The sequence below is a fragment of the Diabrotica undecimpunctata genome, chromosome 2 (assembly GCF_040954645.1).
Source record: "Diabrotica undecimpunctata isolate CICGRU chromosome 2, icDiaUnde3, whole genome shotgun sequence".
NCBI classification, from domain to species: domain Eukaryota; kingdom Metazoa; phylum Arthropoda; class Insecta; order Coleoptera; family Chrysomelidae; genus Diabrotica; species Diabrotica undecimpunctata.
The window spans coordinates 561162-584107 of record NC_092804.1 but is presented as its reverse complement, the minus strand read 5'-3'; the positions used below and the strand labels follow the sequence as shown (position 1 = coordinate 584107).

General features: G+C 32.8%; 1 protein-coding gene and 1 long non-coding RNA gene across 5 annotated transcripts in view; one reads left to right on the top strand and one right to left on the bottom strand.

Moving 5' to 3' along the window:
• The window catches only part of CASK (peripheral plasma membrane protein CASK), a 683682-nt gene that overhangs the window by 125572 nt on the left and 535164 nt on the right, over window positions 1-22946 (top strand). The window lies entirely within an intron of this gene.
• LOC140433123 (uncharacterized) lies at window positions 19407-22573 on the bottom strand. Its single transcript, XR_011949870.1, has 2 exons — window positions 22385-22573; window positions 19407-19761 (listed from the first exon to the last, which is right to left on the bottom strand). It is a non-coding gene; the product is annotated as an uncharacterized lncRNA (long non-coding RNA).

Sequence of the window (22946 nt, the reverse complement as noted above, 5' to 3'; positions counted from 1 at the left end):
ACTCCCGCTTTCCCTTAAAAACTAAATATTTAACTGTTAAAACATATATGAGATAAAAAGAGCAAATATGAGAGAAAAATACCAAATTCCTTGAAAACAACAAGGCATCAGGACATGTATAGCGGTCAAACTATTAAAGAACGTAGAGTTCAAATTGACATATTAAACGATAAGATATATTTACAAAATATAGATGAAGAAGAACACCCAAAAAGCTAGAATAAAAGCATGAATTATGCAAATTTACAAAAAAGTACGAGAGATTCGTGCAGAAACTACAGATTTATCAGTAGCCAGTACATATAGTCAACTATACGGAAAAACCTTAAAAAATTATATCGACAAGGAACGTGATCTGCATAAAATAAAACAACAAGCATGAAGCTGGAAGATCATGTTTCTTGATTCTGGTTATGAGGTCAGTGTCCTCAAAACACAGTACAATTTTATACTTTCACTTTTTTTACCAACGATTTTTCACAGACAAACTAATAAGGTTCTTAAGAATCATAAACCAGAATACAATTTAAACTAAAATTATATCTATGTTTTAATATGAACCATTGCCTTTACATCTGCTTCCTAGAATAGAACAAATCTTCGAAATTTGTAAGAATATTTGTTGACAATCAACAGCGTACTCAGAAGGGCAGAACAAATTACCATACGTAAAATTTCCAAATCCATCTGGAATAACATCGCATTACCTTCAGATCAAGGTTAGAATGAGTATTATGCTGTTATTAATAATGAAACAAAAATTGCGTAAGATGACTTTGTTTAAGATGTCAAATTGTTGTAGAAAAGATATTTGTGTGAAAGTAAGACTGCTATTTAGCAAACTTGACTGAAGAAATCATGAAAGTTTTCTTGAGTAATTGATACAAAGAGGCATTCTGTACAAAATTTTTGAATTAATGGTATTTTTCGTCTAGTGCATTGTCCCTCCTAGGTACTAGAAATGAGAAAATGACAATTTCAACGTCATCTTATTCTTTGTTTACGTGTATAAGCAACAACCATACACAAAGAATTGCTAGAGTTAAACCAATTTGTACGTTTTGTCAAAAAAACTATAAAACAGGTCATTTTATGTAGGGTATCGAACAGTTCAATTTCAGTCAATACGCTCCTTTTTTCGGTTCGCATAAAATCCATACTTCATTCGAAATTCATATTTTATATGTCTGTACCGCAAAACACGGCGTTGAATTAAATAACGTAGTTGCTATTCGAGCTGCTAAATGTTGAAAGTGTACGCGATAGTTTTGAGCTACAATTTTAACCGATATATGCACAGTAAACAAATTTTGCGGTGTGATGAACAAATCTCCATATTGCATTGGCTAATTGAAAGAGACAGGCGTTGAGTTTATCTCAGTTGTATTTATTATGTAAAAAACAAATCCGGTGATAATTTCTTCTTTTAATTCCTTCTTGTATGTAGGCTTAAAAGCCTGTTTCTTCTTCAATATTAGCCTCCTAAATTGTTTAAATTATCGCGCTATCTTTTTCTTGGTCTGCCAATACTTCTTCGTCCATTTGGTGACTTATCTCGTGCTATTCGTACATCCTCTGCCATTCTACTAATATGTTCGTTCCACTCCTGTTTTTTTTTTGTCACCCATCCATTTATGTCTTCTATATTGCATTTTCTTTTTATGTTTTCGCTTCTCTCCCTATCCAACAGACTTTTCCCTGATATTCGTCGAAGTATTTTCATCTTTGTTGTTTCTAGTAGTCGTCTCGTTTTATATTTGTCAGGTCTTGTCTCCGCCGTGTATGTTACTATAGCTCTAATTGCTGCTTTATAGATTCTTGTTTTTGTGTCTTGTCTTAGGTATTTGTTCTTCCAGATTGTGTCATTAAGAGATCCCACGGCTTTACTTACTTTTAAGCTTTGTTGTCGTACTTCTTCTTCAACATCTCCGTAACCAGTTATATCTATTTCCAGATATCTAAACCTTTTTTCCTACTTTATTATTTTCCCATTAATTTTAATTTTACATAGTAGTGGGTATTTAGACGTTGTCATACATTTGGTTTTTTCTGCTGATATTATCATATTGTATTTCTTGGCTGTTGTATTGTATTGATAATATTTGGATTTATTTGTTCCCCATTCTGTAACCATTACCTTTACGTACTACTTATATTATTTCGTCCATTATTATATTAAAGAGAAGTGGGCTTAACAAGTCACCCTGTCTGGCTCCGCTTTGTACTGGTATGCACTGTGTTAGTTTTTCATTTATCTTTGCCTGTATTCGATTATGGAAGTAGATATTTTCGACGGTTTGTATAATAGTAATGGCTATGTTTCTTTTATATAGTAGGTGTAAAACATCTTCGACTTGGATGCGATGGAAAACCTTTGTCAGGTCTATAAAACGTAGATTTGCTGAAATATTGTACTCGATGGCCTTTTTGTGATTTGTCTTAGTACAAATACGGCGTCTAGGCAGGATCTTCCGGATCTGAATCCTTGTTTTTCATTTGATAAAGTTGTTAATTTATTGATTTTGTTTTTTAGGAATTTTGTGGTAAGCTTAAGTGCGGTGTTTAGTAGATTTATACCTCTATAATTGTTGGGATCTTTCTTATCTCCTTTCTTGTATTTTGCGGTGCAATATTAGTTTTTGTATAAGTTTTGTCATCTCTAGGGTTATACTTTCTCCTCCGTTTTTTAGAAGCTCGTTGGTTATTTCGTCTAGTCCTGGCGACTTTCTATTTTTGAGTGAATTTATGGCTATTTCTACTTCCTGAAAACTGATTGCTATGTGTTGATTATTATTTTCCTTTCCGTTAAACAGTTCCATCAGGTATCTTTACCATTCGTTGGCTGATATGTTAATTCCTTCAATTCTACCATTTCTTTCCGTTGGTTTCTAATGAATCTCCATATTTGTTTTTGACTACCGTAGAAGTCGCTTTCCATTCTTTTTGTAAACTGTCCCAGTGTTCATATTTTGTTCTTCTCACCAACTGATTTGTTTCATTCCGTATTCTTCTATAGGTGTCTTAGAATTCTGGAGTATTTGATGTTTTTTACGTTTTGTAGACCTGTGGTTTCTCTTTACATTTCCCTTTTATTTCTTTTCTGAACCATGGTGTATTGTTGTTGCTTCTTTTGTTCAGTATGACTTTGCGTTCTCCTAGAGCTTCTGTTACTGCTTCTTCAATGTTGTTTTTAATTTTCTCCCAGCTCGCATTTATATCTTCGATGTCGTCTATTTCTTTCAGTTGTATCTTCTGTGCTAGCCTCCTTTGGTATATTTCTCTTGTAGAGTCGTTCCACAGTGATTCTACATTAAATTTTTTCACGGTGATTTCCTGTAGTGAAAGTTTTGGTAATATTTTCATTCTTATTTCTGCTAGTACACTAGTTTGTATTCACTTCCTGCGTCTGCTGATTTTAAAGTTCGGATATCTATAGTCAGCGATGATAATTTAAGGCAGATAATAGTACCCCGTCTCAAAATCATTGATAGGGCAGTTTTTATGGCATAGCAAATAATCCCCAACGCAATGTCATAAACCAATTACGAAGTATTCCAAAATTATTTGAAACTTTATTAACTCAAATATTGCAAAAACTTTAATAAACCAATAATGGGGGTATTTACAAAATCTGTATTAATCATATTATAATTGCAACACCTAAGTTTCTTAGAAAGGATTGAAACAATTTTGCTCCTGTGAAATTAAATTCTTGTACATGAATACTTCAATGGTATTACTGTGCTAGGGACATTTGTAAGAAAAGTTTGGTAGTATAAACAAAATACAAATTGTCGTCATGCCCTTACTAAAGGTTTGTCTACTGGATTAAAGTTTCCAACTGTTAGGTCGTTATTTTATTATTGCTATATGTTTTCGCAGATTATTTTCGTCAAATGAAACATTTCCTACTCATCAATTCTATCATCCATCCATCCTAGGGCTCTACAGCCCAATTCCAGCCCTGGACTCTCTCAACAAACCTCTCCATTCATTACAGTTTGTAGCGATTCTCCAACAAGATCGACTACTTAGGAGATTTCTTGTGTTCCTATCCACATTATCTTTCCATCGCTTTCTCGGTCTTTTAATAGGTCTCCCTGCATTCAGGCATCCAACAGTTTTTTTGGACGCTTGTTTTTTGCCATCCTAAATACATCGCCTGCTCTTTCAAGACGCTGTAAGGGATCAAGGTCACGATTGATCAAGCGAGGTATAATTCACATAAGTATATGTGAATTTTTCACATATTAATTCTGAATTAGCTGAAAGCTGTGAAAGGTAGATATATAGAAGAAGCCTAAAGATACCCTGGATATCACACCTAACAAATGAGAAAAAGAAAGTACTGCAACTAATAAATATCGAAGAAGAACTACTTAAAATAATAATTCGGAAAGCATCATCCCTTGCCATATTTTTGGAATAATAGTTAATCCCACAACTAATAAAAGCTGACAAACTTAAGAGACGAGTTTGCTGAAATCACTAACCTCAAGTATTTTATTAAAAACAACACGAAACGAAGAATACAATTGTATACAATTCTCCATATATTACTTTAAACGTGTATTTAATTGTTAAAGTTAAGAATGCACGTTATTCAGATTGTATCTACTGATCTATATATCTTATGGGACGTGTGGCTTCATATAAACTAAGTCATTAATATTTACAAACACTATAAAATATTAACTATGCCTTGTACACTATTATACATTCTGTTTTATTAACACGTTGTTAGTTTATTCAACTAAAAAGTTTACTCCACACGTCCACATATAAACTGTGTAACAAAGTTTTTCGCGCAAACAAAGTAATCAATTTTAACACATGTTGTTTGCCATTTTAAACTGGGCTAAAATAAATTTACTAGTAATCCAGTCAACATAGACAGAAACATTCAAAGTATAGTTTATTTATTTCACGAACGAATTACATTGCTCACAATTTTCTTTTATTTAAATTTAAGGCGCATCAATCTATGATATTTTAACTACATTTCACAATTGGAAGATTCACGGTGACATGTTTCCTTTGTTTCAAACTTTCTACGGCAACGATATTTCCAAGTTCGAATCAATAACCATTTGTTTGAATCTAAATTACAGAAAAATGGAATTCCACGGGGCTCTAATCTAAGCTTAGCGCTATTTTAATTGCTATTAACAATGTTGTGTCGTACTGCAATGCCACAATTAAAACTTTTTTATACGCTGATGATCTGGTAATTCTAGCAATAAATAAAGACATATTATCTACTCCTAATCGTATTGCTGCAACTCTTAGAATTCCCACAACAAAAACAAAAGCTATACATTTTTTACGAAAATTAAATCCACAAAAGCTCCAAATCTATTTTTATACAATTCTATAGAATATCCAAAAGAAATAAAATTGCTAGGGATGCAACTGGACTCAAAATTAAGCTGGACAAGTCATATACACTCGTTAAGACTATCGTGCCAAGCTGGACTAAACATAGACTTGCTCTTGGAGCAAATTGCACCAGTCCTCTGACAGTCTACTCTGTGAAGCTGGAGAGCCACTCTTAAACCTGAGAAGAAAATACTTAACTCTATCGTATGTCTCGAATATAAAATCTAACCCAAAAAATCCAGCTCTCCACCATGCTGTTGCTAACAGGTTCCAGGAGGTCTATCAAAATAGAAATAGGGGTCCTGTACCTTTCTATGAACAAGCTAATAGATACTTATTAGATTTTAATATTGAACTAACTCCCATTTATCCTACCTGTGAAATAAATTTATGTTTTCCTTAAAATAACGTGATATCCAATTTTTTTTAAAACTCACTTTCTCCATATTCTCACACAGTACAATAATTACCATCTTATATACACGGACGCATCTAAAACCATAAATGGAGTAGGACCATGCTTTGTGATTGTGTTCCTATTGGAAACCGTTTTTTGCTATCTTTACTACTGTATTTGTTGTCATTCGGCTTATATGATCGTTCCATTCTACTCTTCTATTTTTTACCTACTCCGTTATGTTCTACATCTTGCATCTAGCTCTGTCCCATAATGCTTAACCATAAATTTTTTTAAGTGTTTTCACTTCTGCTGTTTCTTACATCCTTTTTGTCCTGTCTGTGCCAGGTCATGTTTTTGACGCGTATGTCATTATTGTTTTGATGACTGTTTTGTAAATTCTGACTTTAATTTTTTTACCGATATTTTTATTCTCCATATTGTTTCATTCAGGTAATCTGCGGCTCTGTTTGCTCCATCTTCCACGTTGTAAATCATTTTCATTTTAAGAGAGTAGTAGTATTGCGTCGTCTACATAGCAGAATATTTTGAGTGGAATACTACCAGTCTTCCCTTTCCATTTATCTAACTAAGGTATTTGTTTCATTTTTTATTCATTTATTTAAAATCACAATATTTTAAAATTGTCAGCGTTAGAAAAAAAATTTTGTTTATTTTTACTGCACTATTCATAATTTCCAACTCTTTTGGGTAATAAATATTAATTATTATATGGTCAAAACTGAAGTATAATGAGCGAAAATAACTTTGGTAATGGTTTATGTCCGGGAACAGTTATAATTTGGCATCGGTGGCCATTACTAGATTACATGAATAATTTATACAAATCTGTTTAGATGAAAATAATTGTACAATGAACGTCCCGAAAGAAAAATAGTTGAAATTGTCGATCTATTTACCAAACTCCTCTAGTATATTGACCATTCAATTCCATTAAAAAATTAACTTGTTTGGTTGATTTACACATATTGCCTTTATAAATTTTAAAAAAATCTTCGACCGTGTCAATAGATACACACTATTTGAAATTATGGGAAAAAGAGAATATCTAATACACGTAATCAGAGTTATTAAATGCATGTGTAGCAATACTGTCACAATTTCATACAAAACAAGAAAAAACAATAATCGATACAGTGATACTTAATAAGGCAATGACCACACTGTCTGTTATATGCATGTGAAGGCTAGGCATTAATACACATAAATAATTTTAGTATACAAGCTGGACAAATATGATTTCTCAGAAGAGTGAAAGACATTACAAGACTTAAAAGACAGATAAATTATTATGGCACATACGAACTAAAACAAATACTAAATTACGCCATCTCTTCAATGGCAAATTAGGTAAACTGCAAGTCCAAGCGTATTGGAAACTATTGGAGTAACCTTTTATTCTGACAATACATTTACAGTTGATCCTTAAGAAACACCATATTTTGCGCTCTTTATGTAGAAAAAAGATCAATTCAATTCAATCTCCACCATTGCTCTACACGTGTTTCCAAGTATTCAAATCTCATCAGAAGCACTTGTGGTAGCTTAAGATGAAATAAATTGCTCTCAACTATTTGGCAGTTATAATAACATAGCATGCCTGAGTATGCTAGTAGCGACCTCTATAGATTTATTGTCGAAATAAAAGGATATTCCTAACATCGTCCAATATCTTACAGTAAGCTTAAATTTGTAGTTCACCGAATTCGCCATAGAAGAGAAATCTCTCGACTTCTCGTTACCTCGTATAGAGGTCGCTTCTAGCGTACTCAAGGATATTAAGTTACCTTAACGGCCAAATACTTGGGAGTTCATTTCAGTGTAAGGTACCATGTCGAAAACAAGTACCTACAGAAAAAGTCAAGGAGTCCAGGACAGAAAAATTTAAGATCCAAGAGGAAGCAGTCCAACCAGTAGGCGGCGCGGAAGCGGTACGTCAAGAAAGAAGGCTACGATAAGTTGAAATATCGATATTAATACGAGAGGTGTGAAATATTAATTATATTAAGGACAATAAACGTTTTTATTTTTACTTTTAAGCTACCACACATGCTACTGATGAGAGACGAACTTCGAAACACGTATAGTGCAATGGTGGACCTTGAATTGAAAAGAAATGCAATCGTCTACTTTAATTTCAAGTACGAAATTACGAACCGAAAGGAAGAAGAACTGTAGGACGCCTTTAAAAAATCAAGCGCAGTTACAGTCATAAAAGTGTTTTTCCTACTTAAAAACTTTCTTCGTTAGAATGAAATGTTTTTCTTGTTTTATAAAGAATAAAGTACTATATTACTAGTTTCTTGAAGGTACAACTTTTTGTTTGTTGATAAACCAGCTATTTAAAATTAGAAATATCAAGTTGGTTTTTTCTTTAAGTTTCTGAATACTCAGCTGAACTAATACTTAAACAATCAGCCAGAAATTGCGTTATATATGAGCTAAAAGTTAACTACGAAACATAATGAACTTTTACCGTTTCTCTCTGTACAGAATCCGCGAAAAAAATTTACAATTCTCCCCTTTTTAACAACAGAACTACAAAAACATTAATCTCAATTTTTTTACCGACACCGAATGCTCGAAACTTTTCGGTCGTGCGGAGAGTCTACTAGAAAAACACTCAGAAAAACTTATGGAACTATCCGCCGTAGAAAACGAATTTTCTTTTATAAGATGATTAACCCAAATCTGAAAGTTACGTTGTGGCAAACTTTGAAGTTTCTCCATTTACTAAAAACCCGATTGTCTACTCAAGAAAATAAGTGAAATCCTGACGGTAATCGTGATTGTAGAAATAGGTCTGAAAATACATAAATTAAAAACAAACAGTTTTAGAATTTAATATTCGAGGTATGATTTTTCCACAATGGTTATTGCACGATGTAGTTCAGCTGTGCAATTTTATACAGTCCGGAGCTTGAAAAAACCAACCTAAACGCCGACAATACTTTCTGTGAATATTATTGTTTTATCGGTAGACGACAAAAGGTACTTTTTAAGATTCAACTTAACTTGTATTTTGAGACAGATTTCCGAGGTAAAAAATCGAAACGATAAGCAATTTTAAATATAGTAGATATTAAAGAAATAGTTTCAGAACGGTTTCTTAGTATTGTCTAAATGTTTCAAAGAAGTTTTTATGAGATGTTTTAAAACTTTTAAACACTGATCTGCAAAATTTTTTTTTCCTACTTTTTGTTTTCATGCATAATATTGTTTTGTTTTATGCCACAAAAACAAAATTTACTGTGAAAATAAAAAATATAGCAGATGCACTTTTCATATAATCTTCATTTAATCAAAAAACGATATTATTGGATAATTGATGGATTCGACCGTTACTTGATGGAAATTCATTTTATTATTTGAGCATTATTGCAACATGGATATTATTGGATATTATTGGAGCAACAACTATAAAACAATTTTTCAAGTACTGTGGTGTTACAGTAAAAAATACTATTTTTTCACATAAAAGTCATCAAAGTTTTACTAAATCTCATTATAACGATTAAATCCAAGTTATTTTGTAGTTTGTTTCTTTTCATTGCTTCAATTTGAGTTCCTCGGTAAATCGACCAACAGACCACAGACAATCGATCAACAGCATTGCTGCTGGCCATTTCCCATTGTAGCGTCTTTCAAAGTACAATATATTCTGATGAAACCTTTCTCAATAGTCATCTCATACGGCACCCAGATTTTCAGGAAAAACATAAGTGCAAATCTAAAAAATGAATCATGAGTAACATCTTGCTTCCCTGATCGTCATAAACACAAAGAAATTCTTGAATGATTTCTCGGTAGTTGTCAGCTTCCGTATTGCCAAGGAAATTACGACACACTTATATTAGAGCCGCACATGCTCCTCTTTCTGCTCTGTTTAATATCAAATTAAAAGCTATATCTATCATAAGCTCTCATATCTGCAGATGAACAAAATTTCCTTCTTTCAACTTCGTAGCACTGATTCGGGGAAATTTATTTTTAAAATACTGAGATTGTTTAAAATTTTTGTTCATAGCTTTTAGGAAATTTTTCATGAATTGCAGCGTTATGTAAAGTGGTGGCAGGAAAACTTTTAGTCTAGTTACACCAGGTTTTTGAGGTTTTTGAGATACATCTTTAACTCCAGATGTTAAACTTTTTCTTTTTGGCAAATTTTTCGCTACGTAGTGTTTATCTTGTGCACGACTATTATATCCCATTCACATAAAACCAGCAAAACTTCTTCGAATATATCCTTCGTGTAAGCCAGTGAGTATGCTACGAGTTTCAGATCAGCACAGGTATTGAGAATATTTTATTTGCTTAAGTAATACCTTCAAATTTGTATAATTATCGTTTATGTTTGTTGCATTCGCGAGGGGTCCTGAAAGGTATTTATTACCGTTATCGATGGCTAGATGGACCGTAGGACGGCTTTCAAACTAATATTAAAATATTTAAAACTGTCTCCACTCTTCATATTCTTCTGGAAAATTTAGTTCTTGAAGAAACCCTGCAGCATCATTACAATACACCAAATCATTCACTTTGGAAACATAACTCGCAAAATTGTCTTGCTTTGTGCGAAAATATAAGATTCTCGTTTTCTTGTCTAGCAAATTCCACTATTTTAATCGTGATCCAAGCAATTGAGCCTTAGATATTGATAGCCCTAAATCTCGTACAAGTCATTTAAATCGGATGTCGTTAGAAAATAAAGTTCTTTTGATGAACTTTAAGATCCAGATAATGTGTTCGAAGATGACGTGGTATATTCAGAAAGAACACTGGTTTTATATATTACAAGGAACAAAAATTAATCTGAATCTTTTGATCTGAAACTTTTTATGAATTTGAATATGCAGTGAATTTGTTTCATGACTTGTTAAGACCCTTGCCAACTGTTGCTAGTTTTTAGACTCTGTTGTTGCTAAAGGAGCACCACTGTGTTGAGAAAAGAATTTATAATACTAACAAAATACTCCATTATTACGTTTTAAATATAAAATGCAGTTTCGTGCAACAGATTCGCCGTTGAAGAGTTTTTGCAGATAACATGTGTCGTGATAGTAGAATGGTGTCGTCTGCGAACCGCATGTTGTTGATTGGTTGATCATAATACTTTTGTTTTTGTAGTTAGTTCTTCTAGTGCTTCCTCGATTATTTCTTCTGGGTGTACATTCAACATAGACAGAACACAGCCATGCCTAACATCCCCCTTAATCTGTATTTTTGTTTGAAAAAACGTTCTTACTTAGATTAGTTCAATTTGGTTAAGTTCGTAATGATAAAGTGGTAATGAATTCATATTATGGTAATAAAAACAGGAAAACTTAACATACTACATATATACATACATACATACACGATCTCAAAACAATTAAGTTATTTAACTACGTTTTATTTTAAAAATTACTTTTTATCAAGCATGAGTTAATTTCAACATCTTGTTAAATTTTAATCCGTTTTTCACAAGCAACTAATTAATTAAAACACTAATAGCACTGATTTAAAAAGTACGCAATAAATTTCATCAAAGTTTTGGCTCTTCCTATTTCTTCCGTTTATTTTATATCTCAAAACCAATATTGTTTACATCCTTATTCGTGTAATGTTTAACCAGCCACTTCCCGTGTTCTAATTTATGTTTTTCACCAAAAAGTTTGTTTAAATAATCAATTTTCAACTTAATTATAAACAGAGTTGTATTTAAATACGTACCACTACCGGAGGCTGTTTGTTTTTTGAACCGATCAATTATGGAAGTATACGCTAGCGAAGTTAATATTCAGAATAAAACACAAAATATGTTTTGTTCTATACAATTTGTGTCATTGAGATGTTATTGTTCTTCTATAAAAATTGAAGGTGTCATTACGAGCTTTATTTAGTGCTGACGTTAGCTGGTGTGTTAGTTTATTTAGCTCTGTCTTATCGAGTGGATTCCAAAACCTTTGCCATTTTGCACACACTCTTCTTTTTTCGCTTACCCTTTTTACTTATAGGAGTAGATTCTCAAGCAGCGTTTTGTCTTACAGCCGTTAGCTTTTGTACTCGAAATTCCAGCTCATCAGATTTTTTTATTTGGCGATCTAACATTATATTATAGGGGCCACTATAGTTCAAGGGCCACTCCTTGACATTCAGCTTTTGACATTAGTTCTCCCTCTCTCTCTCTCTCTCACGCTGACACGTTTTGTATAAGAGCAAAGTATTAAATTGTTTAGTTGTTCTGTATTAGTATATAATTAAATCAGTGAAAAAAAGTTTTTACGAAGGAATTTTTGCCTAGACAAATTGGCATGACGTGTATACAAATTATAAATCCTTACGCCAGTGCATTCGTCGTCTGCTTGTTTTGCAACGTTTTAGAAAATACATGTTTACTCTGAATTCTGAATACGATTTCCGATATATATTCTCCATAACTTACCTTCTTTATTTTACCCACCTATTTCTATAAAATATTAAATACCGTTTTTCCTCAACCTCCAATATATTTCCGTTCATCTCTTGTGTTTTAAGTATTCCGACAAGAACAGATGTGAAACCTTTAGCACTCGTTACATCCTGTAGCAATCGTTTAAAAGCACTTAACCTTTTTCTTCGGATCATCGGTCAGTGCCATTAAACCTAACGATATCCATGGTGTAAAAAAGCTTACCAAATATGAGATGCGGGAAGTTGTTACTTTTACGTACAAGCTTTAACAAACATTGTTAGTTGGTTAAATATTTGTGTTCGTGAGAGTTGGTTGAAAGTTTAGTAAGTTGTAGTATTTATGAGAATATGTTTTGAGGTAAAATGTGCACATTTAAAACAAAAATTTCGTTGGAGTTTGAGTTGATGTAATGAAATAATTTAATATTTATTTAATCTACGTTTTAGTTAAATTAGTATTAGTTATCAGTAGTTTAGGTAAAGCTATCAAAACGATAAAAAATAGTAAAATTAACAAATCTTCAGTAAACCTACACCACAGAAAATTGACGATACAAGGAGATAATACCACGGTGTTGTATACTGCATTAGACAGCTTATGTTTGCATATCTTTGTTATATCGATAATAATATTGTTGTTATTGTTGTTGTTATTATTATTTATTTCATTTCCTCCATTTTTTATTCATCTTTTTCTTTTCCGCCATATTTTATTCTGTTTTCATAATAATATATAATAAATTGGAAGCCCGCTAAAAAATCATTTATTATAGAGAAGGAAAAAAAATTTGTTGAAGGAGGATATTGCAGGAGATAAAGGATTAACGAAAAGATAAACTATTAAAAACTAAGTCAGCGAAGAAATTAAAAGAAGAATAGTGCTCGCCAGTAAGTGTTACTATGTCTTGAGAAGACCAGAAGATCAGAAGACCAGAAGATCAGAAGACCAAAACTACCCAGAAAAATTAAACTGACACTCTATAAAACACTAATAAGACCAGTGACGTTTCAGGCGCAGACGTTACAATTGTGAGTTGTATTGAAATAATTCATTAAGCTAGCACGTTTTACGAGACTAAGGTATTAAGACAACTTAGAGTCTTTCTAATACGTATTACGTATTAGAAAACCCCAAAGATTTCCAAAATTAGATGTTAGAAAACTGAAAGAAGTTGATATTAAAAACAAACTCCAACAGAAAATATACGAAAACTTTGATAAATTAGATACTAACACATAGAAGATAAACCAACAATGGGGAACATTAAAAAAATTGCCTCCTCTTTCCATGCAAAGAAATATTTAAAGAACCGATAAGAAAGAGAGACAACTGGACGACCGAAGAAATACTCGGCTAGATGGACCAAAGAAAATAAGCCAAGAACAAAGACAGTCGCAATTACAAAATCATTAACAATGAAATAAGAAAAATGATACGAGAGGTAAAACAAACTTCTTATGAGGAAAAATGTAAAGAAATAGAAGATCTTCAGAACAAATACGACTTATTCTACCTACATAAAATGGTTAATGAAATGGCAGAGCTGCAAAAAAGAAACAAGAACACAATTCTTTTAGATAAAAATGGAAATGATAACAACTGACGAAAAGCCAAACCGATGGAAAGATTATATGGAAGAGTTCTTCAACGACGAAAGAGGAAAGCTCTTTAATAAAGTTTTTCACTCGGGTGACATACCCAATGAATGGTTGACCTCAACATTTATTTGTCAAAAAAAAAAACAAAAGAATGCTAGAGAATACACCGACCACCGCACCATAAGCCTGTTGTCTCACACACTTAAAATGATTTTAAAGATCATCCAGAAACGCATTTACCAAATACTTAGTATGGATATTGAAAAAACCCAATTTGGATTCCGTAGAGGCGTAGGTACTGCATTCAACGTATTTATCCAGAGAGGCTTGGATGTGAACCAAGATATGCAAGGCTTTCGATAAAGTCCACCACATAGAGCTAATGGACGTCCTCAAAGCATAACAAATACAATAAAATGAGCTTCGAATTATAACAAATCTATATTAAAAACAGCAGGCACACATACGCAGTCATCATTACTATTCAATGCATACTCTGAAGAAATTATGAAAAGAGCTTTTGAGGGAGAAACAGCAGGAATAAAAGTCAATGAAACACCAATTAACAACATTAGATATGCTGACTATACCATCATAATAGCAGACAACCTCCAAGATCTCCAAAAGCTAATGAACAAGATAGTTGAGTATGGAGAAGAATATGGATTATCAATAAACATCAAGAAAACTAAATTTATGAGGATAATAAAAACCCAAAATAATGAAAAAACTTGATAATTAACGGTAAAACTTTAGAACAAGTTGAAAACTACAATTGTCTTGGCACAATAATTAATCACACAAGCGAATACTAAAAAGAAATCATAGTTCGTATAGAAAAAACACGAACAAACTTCAATAAAATGAAAAAGGTATTTTGTGCAAGAGAACTGAAATTATACTTAAGAGTTAGGCTGGCAACGTGTTATATTTACTCGATTCTGCTTTACGGGATAGAAGCATCGACTTAGTGCGTCGACTACAAAAAAGTTGGAAGCATTTGGACTATGGGTGTATAGAAGAATCCTGAAGATATCATGGACTAAGCATGTAACAAACAAAGAAGTCGTGAGAAGAGTCAACAAGAGAATGGAAATATTGGAAACCATCAAGATACGAAAGCTGCAATACCTGGGACATGTTTTGCGTTACGTTTTGGGACATGAAAGATACAGCATACTTCTATTAATTATACAAAGAAAAATCCAGGGCAAGAGAAATGTAGGAAGGAGAAGAATCTCATGGTTGTGTAACTTGAGGGAATGGTAAGGATGCACATCAATCGAACTATTCAGAGCGGCAGCATCTAAGATCAGAATAGCCATGATGATTGTCAACCTCCGTCGCGGAGATGGCACGTAAAGAAGAAGAAGAGGATGATATAAAATCTATTAGAGTTAGAAAATGGAGAAGAGTTGCTAGACACAGAGGCGAATGGAGAATTGCTCTGAAGATGGCGTTCTTATAACGTACTATGATGCCATTGATGATGATGAGACAATAGACCATTTTTATTTTTCTTTTAATGTTTGGTGTTACTTTCATATTAAACATGCCGTAATGCTGGCAGGGAGAGAAAATTTAACACCGAAAGAAAGGAAACATAAAGAATGGATGAATGAGGAAATACTACAGTTGATGTGTGAAAGAAGGGTACACAAAACAAATAATCCGATAAGATACAAAGAAACAGATAAACTGATAAAAAAGAAAATAAGAAAAGCTAGAGAAAGATGGCTAAGTGAGCAATGCCAGGAGTTGGAACAACTGGAGCGCAAATATGACTTTTTTAATGTACACAAAAAGATTAAAGAAATGACAGGAAGGAGAAGAACAACACAGACAGGACAGATCAAAGATACAGATGGTTTACTCATAACAGATTTACAACAAAAAATGAATCTATGGACAGAATACATATCACAACTTTTTGATGACAAAGATAGACAAGAAATCTCAAACGAATATACAGATGATACAGGGCCTGATATAATCAGAGAAGAAATAGATTACGCAATCAAACAAGCGAAAAGTGGTAAGGCCCCCGGTCCTGATGAAATTCCCGTAGAACTGCTCAAACTTATGGACGATGAATCTATTAAAATACTCCTAGATCTATTTAACACAATATATAGAACTGGAATAATACCTAGGGAATGGCTCCGTTCGACCTTTATACTACTGCCAAAAAAGGCAAATACAAGGGAATGCAGCGAATATCGTACGATAGCCTTGATGAGTCATGCTCTAAAACTGTTCCTGAAAATAATCCATAATAGGATCTATAGGAAATTAGACGTAGACATCAGTAACACTCAGATGGGATTCAGAAAAGGGCTGGGTACAAGGGAGGCTCTGTTTGCAATGAACGTTCTCTCACAGAGATGCTTAGACATGAACCAAGAAATTTACACCTGCTTTATTGATTTCGAAAAGGCCTTTGACAAAGTACAACATGAACCACTAAGACAAATTCTAATAAAGAAAAATATAGACAGCCGAGATATTCGAATTATATGCAACCTATATTGGAATCAAACAGCAAATGTGAAGGTTGAGGGTAGGCTAACAGAAGAAATTCAAATCCGTCGAGGAGTCCGGCAGGGATGCATCTTGTCGCCACTTTTATTTAATCTGTATAGTGAAGCTATTTGTGAACAAGCACTCGAGGAAGAAGATCTTGGTCTGATAATAAATGGTGAGACGATCAACAATATAAGGTATGCTGACGATACGGTTCTCCTAACGGGAACGCTAGTAGAACTACAACATCTCGTTCAAAGTCTAAATATATACTGTAACAGTTACGGCTTGAAAATTAATTTGAAAAAAACTAAATTTATGGTAATCACGAAATCAAAGAACATCAGAGCTAATCTTGTAATAGACAATACAACGATTGAGCGTGTGTCCTGTTATAAATATCTAGGTGCTTGGATCACAGACGATACTGATCAAACAAAAGAGATTAGATGTAGAATAGAAATCGCTAGATCAGTCTTTAATAGAATGCGCAAACTCTTTTGCAATCGTGATATCAATATAAAGTTACGAATACGAATGCTGCGGTGTTATGTCTTTTCTACCCTGTTGTATGGAGTAGAGGCTTGGACACTAAAACAGTTGACCACAAAAAACATCGAAGCTTTCGAGATGTGGTGCTATAGGCGCATTCTCAGAATATCATGGATGGACCGCGTCACTAACACGCAAGTACTCCAAACTTTAGACAAAAGATGCGAAATTCTAAATGAGATAAAAACTAGAAACTTTTAAGAAATATCATGCAGGGCAAAATTAAGGGCAAAAGAAGTGTAGGAAGAAGAAAAATATCGTGGCTTCGTAATCTACGTGAATGGTTCGGGTGTAGTTCGATTGAACTTTTTAGGCGCGCTGCTAACAAAGTCGCAGTGGCCATGATGATTTCCAATCTCCGCTAGGAGTGGCACGAGAAGAAGAAGAAGTTACTTTCATATTCGTTCAGTTCTTCGGGATGAGTTTTTATGACACTGCTGATAACCTTCAATATAAAAAAGTGACGATGAATTTGAGAATTATTTGAAATTTTCTAGTGAAATATTGCAGTAATTTTAATAAACTAATAATGTGGGTACCATATATAATCCAAACCTATATAAGCACTTAAGTTTCTTAGACAAGTTTAGAATTTCCATAAGACATAACATTTTTTGTATTTTACCGTCGAGATTTTAGCTTTTTCAGAAAAATAGAACACCTGTACTTTTCCGAATATTTATAGATATTCTCCCAGAAAAGTATATTGTTGTACGTATATATGTGTATTGCCCACAATACATATATCTCAATGACCCCAAAATTAAAATGCTTTCAAAAAATTCTTCTTGTATAATATCTTTTCTCCCCATTTAGTTTTTGCTGTCGATGATTGGACAATTTTTAATAGTATCACACAAAAAACCATAAAGTGACGACACACAGAAAAATACCAACTTTTCCTCGCGAATGTCAACCAAAATTTTTCTTATTAAATGTGGGCAACAGACAATTCTTTTATTTGATCAACACTGCATTAAAAATTTAGTGTTAAGCCTGACAACAATAAAACTTCCCTACTTCACCGCGAGAACCTGAACTTTTTTTGTCCAAGTCACTCGGCGGCTATGAAAACCGTCACCGGGAAGCGAAAATCTCAAATTATGTTGTTTTCTTTTTCGAGAAAGATGTAATAAAATTTAACAGATTCCGTTGTAAATGTATAAAAAGCGAGGACGGAATGGACACGGATATAAGACAGATTGTCGTAAAGATACACCCTTCACTTTTTGCTGGAGCGGTGGTAGATTTGTTGACCTTTAGGGTGGTAAAAAGATAATGAAGAGCATAAGTTTGAAAGACGACGTTAAATGTGCTATGCCGACGATGATTTCTATACAGCAGCGAGCTTGGAGGTGATTCAGTGGTGTGTAATTTTGAATTTGGTTCACATAACTTCGTGAGAATTATGACTGAAAGTTGGGAAATGAACTGTCGACTGTAAATGGTGGATTCGCTTTGTTTGAATTTCAAGAATTTGTAAGAATGATGTGAAATTGTGGGTTTTGAAAGATTTTACGAGATTAGTTAAGTAATAATTCGTTGAATACAGGAATATAGGGAGTTGATTATAAAGTGCTTACATTAATATTCAACCGAGTTTATCCTGTCATGTAGACTGCAATATTGCTCCTCAATAACAGCAAATAATCATGATCGAGTTTGAGAAATAGTGCATAGAGGTAAAAAAGAAAGTTCTTATTTGTGTTCACTTGTTCACAAGTTACTTCAGCAAGACGATTTCAAATAATTTATAATCGTCATTACTCAATCGTCAACTCCTTCTCTTCAGACACAAGGATATCTCAACTGATCTACTTGGTCAAATATAAACTATACATCTGTGTTTTACTTACAGTATGTCATCTATTTCTTGGACTTCTTTTGCCTGCTACCACAGTTGGAACTCTTTCCACAAATACAAAACACAACTTTTCACAAAATTTACTTTTTGAAAACTCCGCTAATTAGCACTGTCGTATAAGAAAAAAATGTAGTGACGTCTCCTGGTCTTCAAACCACAATACCAATTTCTTCTCCTGGCAGGACTTACATCGATCCTTCAAACCTCTCCCTATATTTTTAAACCAATTAGAACTCACAAATATTCCTCTCATTCTATCCAGTTGTCACAAAATACCCACTGCTACCAAAACCCCGTTAATCAACAGTTCTTAATAGCAGGTCTTAAAAATTTGTTCAATTTATAAGAAAAAGAGATAAGTAAATATCTGCCTAAACAAATTCACTAATCCTATGGCTTTATACATGGCTATTCTAGGATCCCCTGAGCCTGATATATGACCCTCGAAAGGGTCAAGAATAAACCCTTTTACCCTATATTTGAAGAACCCAGTGGACCGATTTTAACAATGTCTCATTTTTTGAAGTGAATACTTCTTAGCGATTGGTATGATGTTTTGCACGGGCTCGATCCTATATAGCGTGACTCGAAAAATCAAGACGGGTATAGTAACCTTTGCATATATCGTAATATACCTAATTAACATACATATACATTTATTATGATTTTATATAATATATTTTTTATATAACAACTCGATAGTCGAGGTCCTATTGTGCAACTGACAATTGTTTAAACCAAGTCTTTTTAGGAATAATAACGAAGGTGATGCTTTTGGCAGTCGTTGCACCCGTACTTATAAGAAACATGACCGCAAGGTGGTCGTCCGTAACGTACATCATACCAGCTTGATGGTGGCGTAGTCGATAGACGGTTCGCTCGAGAATCAGATTCGTGGTGGTGGTGGTGATGGTGGTGGTGATGATGGTTGTGATGGTTTCCGTGATGATGGTGTTGGTTTGACATTTTTCGTCCTTTAATCAAATTTAGTTTCCTAAAAAGAAAAAAATACAAATTGTAGAAAATGAACTCTAGGAGTCACACAATGTTTAGTTTATTTACGTTCTACATACCATTTTAAAAAGTACTATACAAATAATCCGAATTGTGCTGCGAAAGTCGAAAGATTTCAGCCAGAAAGACATCATTATTGAGCTCTATCGAGGAATCTAGTACAACTCCCAAAATTCAGTTTGTTTTTCAAGTTTGAATCCTTGCCAAGGAGGTACTCTTCGTGAACATAACATCGCAGAGTAAATATCATTTATTCTAATAGATAATATATTGAAATTTATAACTTTAGTCTTATAGCAGTAACGACGGGTTTTAATTCCTGGACAATTTTACCTTCAAAGCAGTCTACCCTTATTAGAAACCGACCATCAATACATTAAAAACAAGGAATTATGGATTTTTATCATATATATTTGTTACTGTGAATGTTCGAAATTGGTGTGGGTCGACATTCACCGGTGAATATCGATACACACCAAATGCCTTTGTAAAAGACAGAACATTTATAAATTAATGGACAATAAAATCTAGTTCCAAATTTATTATTACTTATTGAACCTAAACCCAAGAAATACTAATTTTATATTAAATATAAATTGGAGAGGTCTTGGGTCGAAAATTTAACTAACGTCAAAAAAAATTAAATGACGTACAGATTTTAAGTTTAAAAGATAATACTTTGCAGTTCCTATTCATAATAAAAACGAAATTCCTGTCTCTGATATTATATATGATTTATATATGTTAGGTAAAATAAAGCATTACATAAAAAAATTCAAAAGACGAATACCTTCTTGAGGGAAAATTCTAATGTAGTTGTTCTGAAACCTGATAAAACCAACAAAACCGTTATTATGGAATCTAATGATTACGACAATACAATTAATGATCTTTTAAAAGAGGAAACCATATATCATAAACTTAGAACTGATCCTACCAATATTTTCCAAAAAAAGAAATAATGCTCTTATTGACAGATGGGACAAAAATGATTATATATCGCCAAATACAGCAAAATCACCCTTCGAGAATCTTTCAAAGTTGTTAAAAAATATTATTTAGAATGTCACAAATAAAAATCCGTATTATATTAAAGATTCCAATGACCTTATTTCTGTATATGGATGGATGTGAAATGGGTGCAAGTAGTTCCAGTGTCATTGCTCAACTGGTTCTGGAAAATTTACAAGAATCTGTCATGAGTCATTTAGATTTTAATGTACCATTCTTTTACCGCTCTATCCATGACTGTATCTGTAATATCCCAACAAATTTTAGATCATTTTAACAGTTACTACCCAAGACTAAAGTTTACTATAGAAATTGTTTTTACTATAGAAATTGTAAAAATAAATTTTCTGGATATCACCTAACATCTCATTATTAACACAGTTAAAACCATGTGGTTTACAAAAGAAACATGGTCTTCACGATATCTCAACTATAAATCTCATCAGCCATTCTCCCACAAGAAGTCTATAATTATAATTCTTGCTGATAAATCTATAAAACTAGCAGATTCAGAATACAGACCAACTGCAATAAATAAAACAAAAATGCCCTTTTAAATAATGCATATCCCGAACATCTAATCGAAACTATTTTCAAATCAAGACTAAATAAATTTTACTAAAATTCAAATAACAATAAACCCAACAGTATCAAGACTGCGTATACAACTCTTCCATATATAAAAGGTTTATCCGAACAACTAACGAATCTTTTATCCAAACATAACATAACAGTGGCTCACAAAGGCAACAACCTTTTAAATAAATATTTCACTAAACCGAAAACACAAACTCCAAAACTCAAAAAATCACATGTTGTTTACGAGATACCATGTATTAAGTGCGAAGTGTCTATATTGGACAATCCAGTCAACTGCTTCAATCCAGAATTCGTTCTCACAAATATGACAAGAACAACGTCACTACGGTCACAAAACACGAAAATGAGAATAGGCATAAATTTGTCTTCGAAAACATCAAAATTTTAAAAACCGAACAAAACAAAAAGAAGAGGGAGATATACGAATCAATAGAAATAAAAAGAAATACCTAAGCAATCAATGACAAAAAAGATACACAGGACCTAAATAAAATATTCTTCAATTTAGAATGCCATTTTAGAATCTTGATAAAGGCAAGGGTTTCCTGCCGAAACGTTGGTTTCAATGGACAATAAAATCTAGTCTAGAATCTAATCTAATCTCTAAAATTCAAATTTAATATTACTTATTCAACCTAAACCCAAGAAAGACCATTTATATATAGAACTTAGGAGGAGGATGACATAAGATAACACTATCCACAACATACTTGAACAACTGTATAAACGAATGAGAGTGAGATCGGTGATGGCTTATGTACACAAATAGATAGGATCATGCGATAGAAATATTCGTCAACGTAAAAATTAGTGCGAAGATGGTTTGAAAGATGTTTAAATGGAGAAAAGTTATAATTACCAAAATATGTAGATGATGTTAAGTACTTGAATATGGGAAATACCCAATATATAAGTGCATATCCAAATAATAATTGTTTACAATACACTAATAATTGTTATAATACAATAATAATTGTTTACAATACACTTACCTTATTACCCGTTAAATTAGACCTAAATCACCTAAATCAAAGTGTTTAAGTAAAATAACTATCCATTGTTTATATCTAAGTTGTTGTTTTTATCTTATCACCTTGTTTTATTTATTAACAATGTGACAAATATGGGCTTTTTATCTTTTAAGTGTTTCCAAAAACTGACAATAATGTTATCTGATTCTATTTATTACTAAATAATAGTTTTCTTTCTACTTTATTCATACACTTATCCACTTTTATATGTCGCAACAAAGTTTTATATCTATTTCTTTTTGTTTAACGATTATACAGTTTAAGATTATTTTTATGGATGCGTACGTGTTTATAATTTTTGTTTATAATAATGTTATGAATTTTATCCTCTTATATACTACTATTTGGATCCTTCACCTAATTATTTCACCCGTTGTCCTTTGTATTTCGTCTCTTGAATGCAAGCAGTTTGTACTCTTTTTCTTTAAGCGGATCTTCCAACACATTACTCTTACCTTTAAGACTTTTAAGATTCCAGTAACCTTTCATGATTTTTCTAAGCTATAATGATGTTCCCTCTGAA